The 17985-nt window shown below is 41.2% G+C and overlaps 1 pseudogene; it reads right to left on the bottom strand.

Moving 5' to 3' along the window:
• Nucleotides 1-10377: 10377 nt before the first annotated feature.
• On the bottom strand, nucleotides 10378-16995 carry LOC102414887 (annotated as a pseudogene).
• Nucleotides 16996-17985: the final 990 nt, after the last annotated feature.

Here is a 17985-nt window from a genome sequence, read left to right as displayed (position 1 = left end):
TCCCTAGATGGTCCTCTGAGGCCCATTCTTGTCCCTCAAGTTGTAATTTTCCAAAATGCCCCGAATTCTATTGGCCCTGCTCATACAGATATGTGGGGCTTAGCTGCTTCATTACAGCGTCCACTGGTGGTGGGGAGAAGAGGAAACAGTAGCTCAAACAGATTCCATTTCTGAATAAGAGAGGACTGCACCTGCTTAGTTTCAAGATGCCCTTGGCCTAAGCCTGCAGACCTCACCCCAGACACCAGATTAGAATCAGAGCTCCCAGCAATTTTCCCAGAAACTATAAACAAAAGCCAAAAAAAAAAAAAAAAAAGATACACAGCATGAAGGAACAGAGGGCTGTGTGACACACAAGAGGTGCTCACATTTGTTGAGTGAAACCATAAGGAAGGTAAGAGAAGATAGGCTGACACTTATCGTTTTTACTTATATTCAAAGTCAAGGTGAAAATGAAGAGCCAGAGATGCCCTATTTCATCAAATCTATTTCCCAGGCTCCAAGTGCTCCCAGAAACCACTGAGGAACTATATATTTTGCAACACAAGTAGCCCAGTCCATGAATTTTAGTCAAGCGGTGGAGTTAGCAGAAGAACATGGAATGTTCCAGTCTTAGAATACAGAACTTCCCAGGATGTCTGAGCCCGGAGCACTGGGATGGAAGGAGGTCAGCTTGATTTCTGTTCCACATTGACCTTTAACAAGGATGCTATTTCATCCTGTGTAGGAGCACATCTTTGAGTTTCTTACTCTCACCCTCCTGGCTTTTATCTTGCTTTTTCTGGTCTGCTTGGGACCTTGCCCAGCAATCGTCACCTCCAATTGTTCTATAATTTTCACTGTCCCCTTTCCACTTGGCATAAGAACGTGCTTACACTTGATATTGTCAACTTTTAAAACATAATCACACAGCTTACACTGTGCCATGTTACAAATGTCAGTGTTGGCATTTTCTTTCATCCCAGTTGCACTTGCTTCCTTTTTTCTTATTTTTGTTGTTGTTAAATCATATGTTTTCTGTAAGCTGTTTTAAATCTTTAGACTTGCATGTAAGGAGAGGCAAATATTCATATGTTCCAACAGGTATCATAGCCAATTTGTCATCTTGCATCTAGCAAAGTAAGTTCCAAATGGAAGTCTGAGAACTCAATGAATAAATGAGTATCTTAATGTATTAGGTAACATAAAATTAAAACAATAAATAAAGATGACATTTTTGTTTTAAGACTGTCCCTCATTCTACAAAAATTGTTGTAGGTTTCAAGATCTCAATTAATCTGAACTCTCTGGTAACCCCGATCTTTCTAGTGACCAATTCTGAAAACAATCCCCTTTCTCAGGCAAACAGGAAGGTTGTGTATTAATATGTGTGCTTGAAAATGACTCTCAACAAGCAAAGGACAGTGAGTGTGATTAAGGTTTGGGACTACCCTAGTCTCCTCTCTGAGGCTTCAGTCATCTCACAGTGTCATGTTGTTATTAACATTCAGCAATACGTGAACTGTGAACTTCCAGATGTTCAAGCTGGTTTTGAAAAGGCAGAGAAACCAGAGATCAAATTGCCAACATCTGCTGGATCATTAAAAAAGCAAGAGAGTTCCAGAAAAACATCATCTATTTCTGCTTTGTTGACTATGCCAAAGCCTTTGACTGTATGGATCACAACAAACTGTGGAAAATTCTTAAAGATGTGGGAATACCAGACCACCTGACCTGCCTCTTGAGAACCTGTATGCAGGCCAGGAAGCAATGGACTTGGAACAACAGACTGGTTCCAAATAGGAAAAGGAGTACGTCAAGGCTGTATATTGTCACCCTGCTTATTTAACTTATATGCAGAGTACATCATGAGAAATGCTGGGCTGGATGAAGTACAAGCTGGAATCAAGATTGCCGGGAGAAATATCAATAACATCAGATATGCAGATGACACCACCCTTATGGCAGAAAGTGAAGAAGAACTAAAGAGCCTCTTGATGAAAGTGAAAGAGGAGAGTGAAAAAGTTGACTTAAATCTCAACATTCAGAAAATGAAGATCATTGCATCTGGTCCCATCATTTCATGGCAAATAGATGGGGAAATAGTGAAAACAGTGGCTGACTTTATTTTTTGGGCTTCAAAATCACTGCAGATGGTGACTGCAGCCATGAAATTAAAAGACACTTGCTCCTTGGAAGAAAATTTATGATCAACCTAGACAGCATATTAAAAATCAGAGATATTACTTTGCCAACAAAGGTCCATCTAGTCAAGGCTATGGTTTTTCCAGTGGTCATGTATGGATGTGAGAGTTGGACTGTGAAGAAAGCTGAGCGCTGAAGAATTGATGCTTTTGAACTGTGGTGTTGGAGAAGACTCTTGAGAGTCCCTTGGACTGCAAGGAGATCCAACCAGTCCATCCTAAAGGAGATCAGTCCTGGGTGTTCTTTGGAAGGACTGATGCTAAAGCTGAAACTCCAGTACTTAGCCCACCTCATGCAAAGAGTTGACTCATTGGAAAAGACTCTGATGCTGGGAGGGATTGGGGGCAGGAGGAGAAGGGGACAACAGAGGATGAGATGGCTGGATGGCATCACTGACTCGATGGACGTGAGTCTGAGTGAACTCCGGGAGTTGGTGATGGATAGGGAGGCCTGGTGTGCTGCAATTCATGGGGTCACAAAGCGTCGGGCACGACTGAGCGACTGAACTGAACCAAACTGAACTGAAGATCCAGGAAAGTGAGCTGACTTGCCCAAGTCCATAGTACTAGTAAGTGGAAGAGTGGATACTAAGCTCCATTTGGCTCCAGGACCTGCTCTCTTAAGAACTACAAAGCCAGCAAGTGGGTTTCCTCACCACAACTCTGGGGTCTCCTGCAAACTTAGCACCTCCTGTATGAGGTGTATTCCCTCTTGTGAAGCTGGGTCACAGCTGGGGCCTCTATTCCTTCTCCATGGTTGTGCAGTGGTCTAGCAATCCCCACTTCTGCCCGTACCACTGGAGGCTCTTTGATCTCCTTTGTACCTCTTCCAAACCTCACCATAGCCTCGGTGGACTGCCAAACCCAGAGCATCAATTGTCCTGACATTGCTCAGCTGGGTGAACGCTTGGATGTTGCCCCTGTGAAAGGTGCCCACCTGCCTCAGGAACAGAATCATTGCCAACCCAGCTGGTACGGGAGGGGCTATTGATGTCCTCTGTGTACAGAGCAGGAGTCAGAGGCAGTGCAAGGCTGCCCGCACCCCTTTGCATCACCATCTTCCTTGTAGCTCTGCTGAGCCTGCTTATCTGCCAGGTATAGCGGGGCCAAGTATAACACCTTCGTAGAAGACAGGCAGTCCACAGTCCTCCTGGTCCTCGCCTCTGGGATTATCTTTTTCATCCCAGTCCTGACCCTAATCCCCAACTGCTGGAGAGCCCACATCATCCCCAACATTGACAAGCTTGTGGGCTGGGCCACCCCAGCCTCTGACCCTTTGTTGAATGAAGGTGAGAGGCTGCTGTGTAAGAGCTCCAGCCCTTACATAGTGCCTTGCTCTGCCCCTTCCTCTAACTCTTCAGGAGCCTCTGAACATCCCGCTAAGAATTATCTCTGAGGAGAATAGAAGACTGAAGACTCTCTGAACAGTGGAGACTTCCTCTCTTATTCAACTGAAGTCATCAGAGAGATAGTGATGCTTGTCGGCTTTGAGGTTGACTCGGACTCCTACTCTGGGCTCTGCTGCCAGTGTTCCCATCTTTGGATGTTGGAGCCAGAAGTGATACTCTGAGGTTTCTACATCTTCATCCCCCCTCCACCCCCTGGAAGTTGGAGCTCCTGCTCACATCCTCCCCTTGGCACTAGAGCTGAAGCTGAGGACCACGAAAGGCAGCTTTCTGTCCTGACAAAACAGTCTCTCTGAGAGGACCAGCTGCTACTGGGGGAGGAGCCTCCCTGGACCTGAAGGGACACACACCCACCTTCCCCTCAATCTCTGGAACACCCCATTCCCATCCAGGGGGAAGACTCCTAGAACTTCAGCAGATAAGTTACCAAAGAGCCTTCACCTCCAGGACCTCTGACCTCTGTTCCTGTGTCTCCTTCAATCTGTCACAGTGTGCCCTGAGAAAGTAGGGTCTTCTACCCCTTCCCCCAAGTCCTGGCTGGCCTTTAGTCCTCCACCCTTTCACTTCTCACTCACTGTAAGCTTCTACTTACGCCCTGCCCCATACCCTTAAGTTTCTCCCTAAATAAAGTTACTAGCCATGCGTGCATGTGTGTGTTTGTGTGTGCTAAGTCACTTCAGTCTTGTCCAACTCTTTGCAACCCCATGGAGGGTAGCCCTCCAGGCTCCTCTGTCCATGGAATTCTCCAGGCAAGAATACTGGAGTGGGTTGCCACGCCCTCCTTCAGGGGATCTTCCCAACCCAGGGATCAAACCCAGGTCTCTTATATCTCCTACATTGGCAGGCGGGTTGTTTACCACTAGCGCCACCTGGGGAGCATGTTTTAAAAGGAGGAATGAAGAGACATCTACAGTCCAGGGGGTATCTTTACCATCAGTGAGCTTGGTTAGAAACTCAGCAGATTTGAGGTTTTCAATATTTATCTTTATCAATTTTATCCTGAATATTAACATGAGGTATTCTGGATCAGTGTTCATATAAGAAATACACTGACCCCCCCACCTAGGGTATTGCAGTAAGAGCCAGGTCAAGTGTCTCACACAAGTAGCTGCACACTCTGTAAGGGAGTGATAATGAACAGTGGTTTTTCTCTTTTGCTTATAAAAAGGAAGGGAAGTACCTGTCCCCCTCCCTTCCTGAAATAGTCTCAGAAGTACATCTGAGTCCTTGCTTCTTATGTGACTAAAGTAACTCCAGGAGCCACATAACCCCATTTATGAACTAGAGATGTCTCCAAGGTCTGGACTGCAAACCAGAGGAGCTAGCACGGCCACTGGTCATCCCAGCACCCTGGGGCTCAACCTAGGGACCGAGTCTGTGTTGTAACAATTCAGCTCTCTCAGGGACATAAAAGAAACTGTATTATCACTTCAGATCAAATCAATTACCCAGACAAGTGGATCCAGATCTAATTCTCATGGTCTAGGAAGAGTGCTGAGAGGCTTGGACTCTTTTGCAGGGCACCATGAAAGCCAGGGAACCTTTATCTTCCTGTAAACACCCACCATGTTCTAACCCAAGGAGTGCCTAGAAATTTCTGATGTTCAAAAAATTAATTTTGTTCAATAAACTTTTGAATTTACACTTTGTGGAAAGGTAAGATACAGTTCCTAATTTGCAATGGTGCATGCGGTCAAGTTATTACAGGCCAATGGGACTAGAAACTACAGCTTACACAGTTTCAGAGCAGACACATCAATATCACATACAGGCAGGCTAACTGTCACATAGCAAGAAAAGATTCTAACCAGATATTTTACCTCAGATCAACCACATGAAAATTGCTACCTCACTGTCACTGCACACAGAGCGCCTGAAGACCTGTACTATTAATAGAAACTTATCTATCCGCACCCCTCTGCAGTTCACAAAATGCAATGCCCGTAAAACAGCTCATTCATCTCCATAAAAATCAGTCAGAAGAGTGATTAGTATAGCCCAGAAGAACTGAAGTTTCTTGCCCAAAGTGATGAATGAAAAATAGAAATCAAATTCTGATTCAGATCTTTGATTATAAAACCTGAATCCTTTTCACAAAGTGAATTCTATGTAATTCTATGTAAGTAATCAATAATATTTATAATATCATAATGTTAATTAATGCAATAGTTATAGTATATCTCATCCAAGGTCTGATGACATGAAAATGTTAAAAATTCTTAAACTAGACCAGTTTAAGAAACTGTGGAAGAATTCACTGAAGTCCTAATGTTATCATATGGCATAAGTTAAAAACTGGAAAGTGGCAGCAGTAAGTGGGATAGTAGAGTACACGATAATCTAAGATGACATCACTTTATTTTTAATTCCTCTCCCGACAATTCCTGGCAACCACCTATCTTTTCACTGTCTACATAGTTTTGTGTCATAAATGGAATCACATTATACAGCCTTTGCTGATTATCTTCTTCCACTTAGTAATATGCATTTATGTTTCCCCTGTGTTTTTTAATAGCTTGATAGCTCATTCCTTTATAGCACTGAATAGTATGGTATTGTCTTGCTATCACACAGGTTATTTACCATCCACCTTCTGAAGGCATCTTTGTTGCTTCCGATCTGGCACTTATGAGTAAGGCTACTGTAAACATCTACGTGCAGGTTTTTGTGTGAGTTTTCAGTTCTTGTGGGTAAATACCAAGGAGTGTGTTTGCTGGATTATATTGTAAAAGAATGTTTTGCTTTCTAAGAAACTACCAAACTGACTTCCAAAGTAGTTTTGCATTCCCACCAGTAAGTTCCACATCCTAAGCAACACTTAAAGTTGTCAGTGTTCTGGATTTTGGCTATTCTAATAGGAGTCCAGAGGTATCACACGCTGTTGTTTTAATTTGCATTTCCCTGATGGCTTATGGTGCGAAGCCTCTTTTCACATGCATATTCGCCATCTGTATTTCTTCTTTGTGAGGTGTCTATTAAGGTCTTTCACTCATTTTTCAATCAAACTATTTTCTTACTGTTGAGTTTCAGGAATTCTCTTATAAGTTGAATAACAGTGCTTTAGGATGCTGAAAAGGAGTGGTCAGATATAAGCCTTACCTTATATCTAATCTTAGTGAGAAAGCATCCATTTTCTCAGCATTAAGTATGCTGTTAGCTGTATTTTTTGTTTATTGGTTTGGTTGGTTGTTTTTTTTAGATATTCTTTATCAAGTTGGGGAAGGTCCCCCTACTCATAGTTTACTGAGTGTTTTTATCATGAATGAGTATTGGATTTTGTCAAAAGCTTTTCCATCTATTGATATGATCATTAGATTGTTCTCTTTTAGTGACAGAGTAATATTAGTCAGTAGTTAAATGTTGAACCAGTCTTGCATATGTGGGACAAATTCCACTTGGTGGTGGTGTATATATATATTTATATAGTTTATATAGTATTTATATAGTTGGTCCTCCATATCCATGGGTTTCATATCTACAGATTCAAACAACCCTGGCATCAAAAATATTAGAAAAAAATACATAAAGTTCCCCAAAGCAAAACTTGAATTTTCTGGGCATCAGCAACTCTTTACTTAGCATTTGCACTATATTTACAACTATTTACATGGCATTTACATTGTATTAGGTATTATAAGTAATCTAGAGATGATTTAAAATATACAAAAAGATATATGTAGGTTATCTGCAGATGCTACAGAATTTTATACAAGGGACTTGAAGATCCATAGATTTTGGTATCTGCAGTGGGTCCCAGAACAAATCCCTGTGGATATTATGGCACATCTGTATGTTATTGAATTTGATTTGCTCATTTCTTTTTTTTTTTTTTTTTTTAGGATTTGTACATCCATGTTCATAAATGGCAACCCACTCCAGTGTTCTTGCCTGGAGAATCCCAGGGACAGGGGAGTCTGGTGGGCTGCCGTCTCTGGGGTTGCACAGAGTTGGACACGACTGAAGCGACTTAGCAGCAGCAGCAGCAGTTCATGACAGACATCAGTCCATAATTTCTTTTCCTATAATGTCTTGTCTGATTTGGTATTGGGGTAATGCTGTCCTCATAGAATGAGTTAGGAAGTATTTCCTCATATTCCCACTATTTTTCTCCTTTGAAAGAAATTATAAACAACTAGTATAATTTCTTCCTTAAATGTTTGGTAGAATTCACCAGTTGACTCATTTGAGCTTGGTGCTTTCCATTTTGGAAGCTTATTAATTATTGATTCACTTTCTTTAATAGATATAGGTGTATTCAGATTTTGTATTTCTTGTGTGAGTTTCAGCAGAATATGTCTGTCAAAAAATTGGTCCACTTCACCTGGGTTATCAAATTTAAGGGCAAAGAGTTGTATAGGATTCCTTGATTATCCCTTTAATGATCATGGGATGTCTCTTCTTTCATTTCTGATGTTAGTAATTTGTGTGCTCTTTTTCTTAGCCTAGCTAGACGCTTATCAATTTTATTCATATTTTCAAAGAAACAGCTTTTGGTTTTACTGATTTTCTCTATTGATCTCCTGTTTTTAATTTCATTTATTTTTGCTCTGTTTTTGGATCTTTTGGAGCTATAATTGACATCCAGCACTGTATAAATTTAAGGTGTACTGCATAATGATTCTACTTTCATACATCATGAAATGATTATCACAATAGGTTTAGTAAATATCCGTCATCTTGTACAGATATGACATTATTATTGACTATATTCCCCACAGTGTGCATTTCATACCTAAGACTCATTTATCTGCTAACTGGAAGTTTGTGCCTCTTAATCTCCCTCACCTATTTCTCCCATTTCCCCGCTCCTTTTTCCTCGAGCAACCACCTATTTGTTCTCTGTATGTATGATTCTTTCTGTTTTGCCATGTTTGTTTTTTAGATTCCACATGTAAGTGAAATCATACAGTATTTGTCTTTATCTGTCTGACTTATTTCACTTAGTATAATATGCCTTCGGGCCCATCCATTTTGTTGCAAATGTTAAGATTTTATTCTTTTTTATGGCTGAGCAACATTTTATATATATATATATAATATTTTGATATATTATTTCTATAAAATATATAAATATATTTATATTATATAAAATATATAAATATATAATTTATATAAATTATATATATATATGCTATTAACTGGTACTTAGGTTGCTTCCATATCTTGGCTATTGTAAATAATGCTGCAATGAACAGAGGTGTGCATATGTCTTTCCAAATTAGTGTTTTTGTTTTCTTCAGATAAATATCCAGAAGTGGAATTACTAGATCATATGGTAGTTGTATTTTTAATATTTTGAGAAACCTCCAGTTTTCCATAGTAACTTCTTTTAATTTCATTGATGTCCGCTCTAATTTTTATTTCTTTTCTTCTGCTTACTAATTTAATTCACTCTTCTTTTTCTGGTTTTCTCAGGTAGAAACTTAGATTATTGATTATAGAAATTTATTCTTTTCTAATATGTACATTCAATACTATAAATTTTCCTCTAAGCACTGCTTTCACTGTATCTCACATATTTTAATAAGTTGCATTTTAATTTTTATTCAGTTGAAAGTATTTTTAAATTCTTGTGAGATATCTTCTTTGACTAACGTGTTATTTAGAAATGGTGCCTAATCATAGCATATTTTGGAAATTTTCAATTACCTTTTTTTTTTTCTTGATTTCTAGTCGATTCCACCATAGTCAAAGAGCACACATTTCATTATTTCTATTCTCTTAAATTTGTTAAGGTATATTCCAGAATGTGGTCTTGGTGAATGTTCCCTGTGAGATTGAGAAGAATGCATATTTTATGGGGGTTTTTGTTTGTTTGTTTGCTTTTTGTGGGGTTTTTTGTTGTTGTTTGTTTGTTTTGGCTGTGCTGGGTCTTAACTGCCACATGCAGGATCTTTAGTTGTGGCATGTGGGATCTAGTTCCTTGACCAGGCCCAGGATCCCTGCATTAGGAGCACAGTCTTACCGCTGGACCATCAGGGAAGTCCTTGTATATTTTACTATTGTTGGATGAAGTAGTCTGTAGATGTTATTATATCTGTTGATTGATGGTTCAACTGTGGTTCAACTGATTGAGGTCAACTATGTCCTTACTGCTTTTTTGCCTTCTGGGTCTGTCCAATCTGATAGAGGGACACTGAAATCTCCAATTATGATAATGGATTCATCTATTTCTCCTTGTAACTCCCTTAGCTTATGCCTTACATGTTCTAATGCTGCATCACTTTTTTTTAAGCAAAGGTATCCTGTATAATTTTTTAAATTATATGAATACTTTAATGCAAGTGCTTAGCATTAAAATTATCAAAGCTTTATTTAAATAAAAAACTTTGTTAAACAATGATGATTAACTCCAAGAATTATTTGATTTCTGCTATATAATGCCAATCCTATGCGATACAATGAGAACTGCATCTTCACTGTTCTTCACTCAAGGGCAGAGGAGGGAGTAATCAGACAGACACAAAGCAAAACACAATCCAAATATAGTGCTCCCAGGCTGATAAGTTTTGTTTTTACAGCTTAGTAAAAGCTTTGTACTAAGTACTTAGTGTACTTAGTAAAAACTTTGTCACAGTTTAAGAATGCATGCTCTTTAAATAGAAGTTACATATATACATTTAGTGTCTATAAACACTAGAAATATGTTAGACAGGGTAGGTCTATGTATTCCTCAAGAGTTGGGTAGGTTTTAAAAAGGATGAAGTAACATGACTTTCAAGGTCCAGGGGAATCCTGCCTGAAGGGTTTATCTTCATTGTGCAGGAGTTAAGGCATCTCTGGGACCCTTAGGGTTTGTCCAAACTGGATTTTCTGGTCTTCAGTATAGCAAGTGCATCTTTCACTCTGTGGTAAATAACATTCTTCACCTTAATTTATCTTCATGATTAGTATAAGTTTGTGACAGATACCAGAATTCCTGAGTTAGCCAGAAGCATTAACATGCTCTGGAGAAAAAAATCTTCAAACACTTTGATGTGACTATGTAAGTTATGAACCTTGCATGTAATTCCACCTGGGATAAATGCCACATCTCTAGGAACTGTAGAAACTGTATAATAGCCCAGCCTTGAATTCCATATTCTTTATGAAGATATTTTCTTAGTGATCAATCTAAATACCAGCTCTAATCACTGATAGGATAATGGTTGCAGGGTTTTCTTGAACATTCTCTTTTGATGCCTTTTTAAAGAATCTTCATGTCTTCTTCATGTCTTCATTAACATATATTTGCCAGAAGGTTCCTGGCTTCTCTTCCAATAAATTGTTTTATTGTGAGTTCTTGAGAATTTCCATCTTGCACAACTTTAAGGACTTCCTGGTCACACTGTCCTTTGAGAATTCCCACATAGACCAGAACATTAGCCGTATCTGATGTCTCAGTAAAGCACTGCTCCACATTTTTAATCTTCCAGAGTAATTAATCCATAAGCATTATGGACCCCATTATGGGACCTCAGTCTGAGCAAATAATGTAGTTAGGCAGCCTAGAGACAAAATTCAATCGTCAGCTCACCCTGCACACTCAAGTAACTGGATGCTGGCTGTGGTTTGACCATCAAACGTGGATGACATGGCATCTCTGAACTTCCCCAATAGCCAGTTGTTAAGTATCAACATCATTAATTCTTTTTCATTTTCCAAGAGATTTGGAAAATCTTCAAATCCATTCCAGAAGTATCCTACTGTGGCTTCTGTGACGATTTCATTGTTCCTTGGTATAGACTGAATGTTTGTGTCCTCCCAAAATGTGTATGTTGAAACCTAATCCCCAAGTGTGACGGTATTTGGAGGTGGGGCCTTAGGTTTGAAGGCAGAGCCCTCATGAATGGGATTAGTGTCTTTATAAAAGAGACCCCAGAGAGCTCCACCGCCCCCTTCCATCACATGAGGACACATGTAGACAGCCACCTATGAACAAGGAGGTGGACCCTCACCAGATACCAAATCTACTGGCACCTTGACCTTGAATTTCCCATCTTCCAGAACTGTGAGAAATAAATGTTTGGTTTTTTTTTAAGCTCTATCCAGTCTATGGTATTTTGTTATAGCAACTCGAACAGTCCTACAATTTAGTAGATCTACTTCCTGGTCACCAAACACTTTGCTGAAGGAGTCAGGTTTCCAAAATTCAGTGTCCAGTTTATGATGGCTGGTTGCCCTTGTTTCCAGTACTCTCTAAACACATTCCAATTGCTCTTAATATTGGGATCTTGCAAGTACTGAAAGCAATTACTCCCACGGCCAGTAGTAAAGAGCATAGAATGCCAGGTATGTCCTGTGCCCTTGAAGTTCTTACATAAATCAGAGAAAGACATTTTCTACCAAAGAAGGAAAAATGTCATCAAGGATTTTTACAGTGCTCTTAAGTTCATTATATGTCTTTTTTCCCCTCCCTGTGGACATGCCTGCTGGTTAGATCTGACAGCCAGTTGAAAAGGGAAGCACTAATTGGACAGGCTGATTTCATGCGGCTAGCTGGCTTGGAGGCTGCAACCCTCCTCACAGATGCTCATTCCAACACTGAGAAATTCTGCAGGAGCATAGCACCAAGAATTTTTTTTTCCCTGACTAAGGCATTCTGTTTTATGTCTTCCTTTGAGACTGGCTTTGTAAAGAGTTCAAACTGCCTGTATGAACAAGGACAATTTGCCCCACTACTCTTACAAAATGAACAGACTTCAACATCATAGAGGGTTTTTCTAAGAATGATCTGTGTAGGCATCAAGTTCCCTGGTTCATGTATTTAACTCCTCATGCATCTCAACCAAGAAAAAGTCTTGCAGGTAATACCCCATTGGCAGTCTTCCCCCTTCATCTAGTAGCAATTCACACAAACTCCAAATTCACACTGAGGATACACTCAGTGCAAACTGAAGATGGTGGAATCACACACATCACACATTTCCTGAACACCTTTGACAGCTCACTCCTAGCAACCCTCCACGAGACGCTCTTACTATACGGTTGCACTGTGGACTTCGCTTCCTTTTCAGAAATTGCCATTTGATATAGATGTCCCCAACAGTGGCCCGGAGAAGGCAATGGCACCCGACTCCAGTACTTTTGCCTAGAAAATCCCATGGACAGAGGAGCCTGGTAGGCTGCAGTCCATGGGGTCGCTAAGAGTCGGGCACGACTGAGCAATTTCACTTTGACTTTTCACTTTCATGCATTGGAGAAGGAACTGGCAACCCACTCCAGTGTTCTTGCCTGGAGAATCCCAGGGACGGGGAAGCCTGGTGGGCTGCCGTCTATGGGGTTGCACAGAGTCGGACACGACTGAAGCAACTTAGCAGCAGCAGCAGTGGCCAAGATGTACTTTTCTAAACCCACATCAGTCCCTAACATTTTTGGTTTCAGGTACCCATAAGCTAACTACTTCATTGTTATTAGAAACATTTTGACAAAGGCAAGGTTCTAATAACCTAGTAAAAAAAGTTTTCTAGAATCTGTGTGAGGAGACTTGTAATCATACAGCTCCCTTTTCTCTTTCATCACTCACCTCAGAGAAACAGTGCCTAGGATGACTAAACTGACATTATTTCAAGTATACTAGGTCAGGAGTGCCTTGGGAAGCAGAAAATCTAACTAAATAAAGAATGTAGAGATTGGTGGTCATGGATGTTGGTCAACCACTAAGCCATGTCATCAAGAGCCTAGACTTTATTTGCTCTATCATCCTTAGCTGTGTGGCTTCCCAGATGGTGCAGAGGTAAAGAAACTACCTGCTAATGCAGGAGACACCAAGGGTGTGGGTTTGATCCCTGGGTCAGAAAGATCCCCTGGAGTAGGACATGGTAACCCACTCCAGTATTCTTGCCTGGAGAATCCCATGGACAGAGGACCTTGGCAGGCTACAGTTCATGGGGTCGCAAAGAGTTGGACACAACTGAACATGTATGCACAACTTTGATCCTTAGCTGTTAGCTTTACATCTTTGTGTCTTTCAATTTATGGTCTCAAGATGCCCACTGAATTTTCAAGCAAAGAAGAAGAGGAAAGACCACTTCCAGTCCCTACCATGCCTTTTATCAAGGAGGAAAAAGCTTTTCCAGAAGTCCCCTGTAAACATCTTTGCAAATTTCTTTGGCCAGTCTGGGTCATTTGGACACTCCTACCTCCAAGAGAATCTGGAAGTCAACTGTATTGAAAAGGATAGCAGAATTAGCTTAGATCAATTATGATTCATCCCCTGGAGCTGGGCAGACTGCTGCCTGTATTAATTGGCTATTGCTGTGAAAATGCTCGATAACAAGCAATCCCACATTCTTAGTGGTTTACAAGAACAAGAATTTGTTTCAATTGTGAGCAAGTAGGTCATTTGTGTGGAGTAGGAAATGGCAACCCACTCCAGTATTCTTGCCTGGGAAATCCTATGGACAGAGGAGCCTGGTGGGCTATAATCCATGAGGTCACAAAGAGTCACACATGACTCAGAGACGAACACACACAGGTCATTTGTGACTCTGCTGGGTTTGACTAGGATCAACTGGACTTGAATGTAGGCTGTGTGTTTTCACGTCCGCTCCATGTATCTTCTTATTCTGGCACTACTGGCCACATAGCTTATTCTTCTAATGGCAAATGATAGGTGCGCAAGAAGCCAGGTAAAATTTATACAAACACATTTAGAGGATCTGCTCATGTCCTGCCCAGTAACATTACATTTGCCAGACAAATCACCTGGCCAAGTCCAATACAAACTAGGCGAGAACATATGCTCTGCCTATTCCAGTGGAAAGTGCTAGAAAGTCATGTGCCAAAAGGTGCGTTAATGGATGTATAATTCTATTAGAGAAACAGAATGAAGGATTGGGAACAAAAATTCAATCTGTCCCCTAATTCCACCAACCTGGGGAATGAGAAAGAAAGGAATGGCTCTTGGGTAGGCATCCAACAGTGTCTTCCCACCAGAGTAGTCAAAAGAAGCTTTAGAAACTTCTTTTTATGATTTAGTTAGCAGAGGGAAGAGGGGAAAGTAAGGAAACAGTAAAGTTACAGACTGCTTTCCTGGGCAGGGGTCTCCAGCTATAACATTGATGGATAGTTGAATAGGCTGACATAGACTGTTTCACAACTCAAACTCTCAGTTTCACAGTCTGACTGCCTGCAAATAGCCTGTGTGTCTCTGATGAAGGAGGTGCCAGGTATGACACTAAGTACTTCGAATGCATTAACTCACTTTATCTTCACAACAAATTTATGAAGCTTTTTCACTTTACAGTTAAGTGGTCAGGGGACTTAGGCAGCTGTGCACACATGGCAAAACTACCAGCGAAGCCCAAATCCCTCTGATTTCATTCACTCAGGCATCTATTACTCACCAGGTGTTGACTGAGGATGCAGGCCAATAACACAGTCCCTGACCTCCAGGACTTCAGATTTCAGTCTCTAAGTTTCCCAGCCCACTGGACTTTACATGTCAACTAAAAAAAATTGAGTCCAAGACAAATGTGTTTTATTTTTTAAATCAATATACTTTATGCCAGTTACACTTCTAAAAGCTTATCATGTTATATTCCAATAAACCATCATGCCTACTCTTTGAGATAAGTACTATTATTCTACAATTTAAGTATGAATAAACTGAGATCCTGAGAGGTTACCCTTGTTACCTTTGTGAGAGGGAGTGTTCTCACATCATGTATGGATGTGAGAGTTGGACTATAAAGAAAGCTGAGCACTGAAGAATTGATGCTTTTGAACTGTGGTGTTGGAGAACTCTTGAGAGTCCCTTGGACTGCAAGAAGATCCAACCAGTCAGTCCTAAAGGAAATCAGTCCTGAATATTCATTGGAAAGACTGATCCTGAAGCTGAAACTCACCTGATGTGAAGAACTAACTCATTGGAAAAGACCCTGATGCTAGGAAGGACTGAAGGCAGGAGAAGGGGACAACAGAGGATGAGATGCTTGTATGGCATCACCGACTCGATGGACATGAGTTTGAGTAAGCTCCGGGAGATGGTGATGGACAAGGAAGCCTGGTGTGCTGCAGTCCATGGTGTCTTAAAGAGTTGGTACCTGACTGAGCGACTGAACTGAACTGAGAAACGGATGGAGCAGGATTAGAAACCAAGCCACTTGACTCCAGAATTCACCTTTTCACCACACCTGTCATGCACAGTCCACGACCAGCAGAATATTGATTTCTTCAAGTAAAGTAATAAATCAATACAGCTTTTTCTGATGCATTTTCTCATTAAAAGATACTAGTTATAAACTTATTGCATAAAGGCCTGTTAACTACTTTATGTTAAAAAGGGTTCCTCACACTTAACACAGACTTTCCAGGTGGTGCTCAGTTTAGTTCAGTCGCTCAGTCATGTCCAACTCTTTGCAACCCCATGAACCCCAGCACGCCAGGCCTCCCTGTCCATCACCAACTCCCCGAGTTTACCCAAACTCATGTCCATTGAGTCCATGATGCCATCCAACCATCTCATCCTCTGTTGTCCCCTTCTCCTCCTGTCCTCAATCTTTCCCAGCATCAGGGTCTTTTCTAATGAGTCAGATCTTCGCCTCAGGTGGCCAAAGTATTGGAGTTTCAGCTTCAGCATCATTCCTTCCAATGAACACCCAGGACTGGTCTCCTTTAGGATGGACTGGTTGGATCTCCTTGCAGTCCAAGGGACTCTCAAGAGTCTTCTCCACCACAGTTTAAAAGCATCAACTCTTCAAAAGCGCCAGGTGGTGCTACTGGTAAAGAATCCACCTGCCATTGCAAGAGATGCAAGAGACACAGGTTCGATCCCTGGGTTGGAAAGATCTGCTGGAGTAGGAAGTGGTAAACCACTTCAGTATTCTTGCCCAGAGAATACCATGGACACAGAAGCCTGGCGGGCTACAGTCCATGGGGTCACAAAGAGTCGGACACAACTGAGCACACTTAAAACACTTGGGGTCGTGGGTCTGGTATTTTTTAAGTGTTTCAAAATTATAAACTAAGAAGATATTAAAATATAAAATGACAGTTGTCGTTTCTTTTTCTTTAAATCTCACAGACTGGATTTCATTGATTCCACTATTTTATCTGCTTGATGTTCACATAATACTTTACAACTGCTAATTAATCACACTACATTTTAGCCATAATTATTAAAATCACCTCGTATGCGGGTGCTGGAGGTACCTCTGGAGCCCTCTTGCCTGCCAGTCCCACTGAAGAGTCAGAAGTGGGGCGGCAGCCCGTCACTCCAGCTCCTGGTCCCCAGCCACCTGGCAACACAACTGCGGGGCGACTTGTCGGCACCCGGGCAGCGCTGCTAAGCGCTGATTCCCCAAAGCTGTGGGGCTGCCCGCCGCCGCCCGCCTGCTGCTGCAGAACTTTGGGTCCAGGGCCCCGACTCCGCGCTGAGGACCAGAGCCCACCACCCACACTGCAGCAGACTGGCCCTGCGCCATATCCAGGGAACCTTTCAGCCTGAGCAAATTTTTCAGAGCATCAAGCAAGACCAGTCACTATCTGAACTGGAGTCATACAGAAGTTGTTCTTAAAGCTTGAGTTTTGGGAAGTCATCTCCCTCTTCGGCTTCCCCAGCATCTAGGTTCTCCAGGTTCCTCCTGGATGAACACCAATCAGTCCTCCTCCATGGTCCAACAAGTTGGAATAATGTGTAAGCATCTCTTACAAGACTAAAGAGATCATATTTGGGAAGGGTATGAGCAAATCCTCTACAGCTAATTAGCAGAATGGTATGAATCTTTTGTGAAATTCACACATTGTGAGATTAGGCCACGAGATGGGAGGAGGCCAACAAATTAAGTGTCCTGAAGCTGTTTGCACATCTGGGTACCAGGCTAGTCATCAAAGAGATGGCTGGTATGTACTTTCTGCAGCTGGTTTGGTTTCACATTTCACTCCAACTTTACTACATCCTGAGAACACTTAAGTGTTTCTATAGGTCCTTTTGATGAACTTAAACTTTCTGGTTGCAACAAGGATCTCATTTCTGTTCACCCAATAAACAGTGATGCCCTACTGGGATAGATTTTCCAAACAAAACAGTTGGAGCAACAACTTAGCAAAATATACCTTCAGTGGCATTTAACGAATGGAGTTTCCCCATGCACAATTCTGTAAGACGTGTGTGTATGTATCTTTTACATTATTGCTAGTTTTGTTCAATTAAAAAAAAAAATCCTTGGGGATTCTGGCTGTGAATGTGAGACGTGATAACTATGGTTAAAAGACTATGATCTTCTACAGACCATTAATGTTTTGTGACCATGTATTTAATACATTGCAACAGTGGATTCTGTGTAGGAATTATGGTTAAATACAGGGGTTGTTTCCAGGCACAGAAGGTGAATCATAAGTTAGTATGGGCATCAGATGGTCTTATAATGATATAGCAAAGTCTGTGGTCCTAGTTCTGCAAATGCATGGTAGGG

Source organism: Bubalus bubalis, chromosome 2 (genome assembly GCF_019923935.1).
Source record: "Bubalus bubalis isolate 160015118507 breed Murrah chromosome 2, NDDB_SH_1, whole genome shotgun sequence".
NCBI lineage: Eukaryota > Metazoa > Chordata > Mammalia > Artiodactyla > Bovidae > Bubalus > Bubalus bubalis.
The sequence above is the reverse complement of the archived record's forward strand: the minus strand, read 5'-3'. Positions and strand labels throughout refer to the sequence as shown.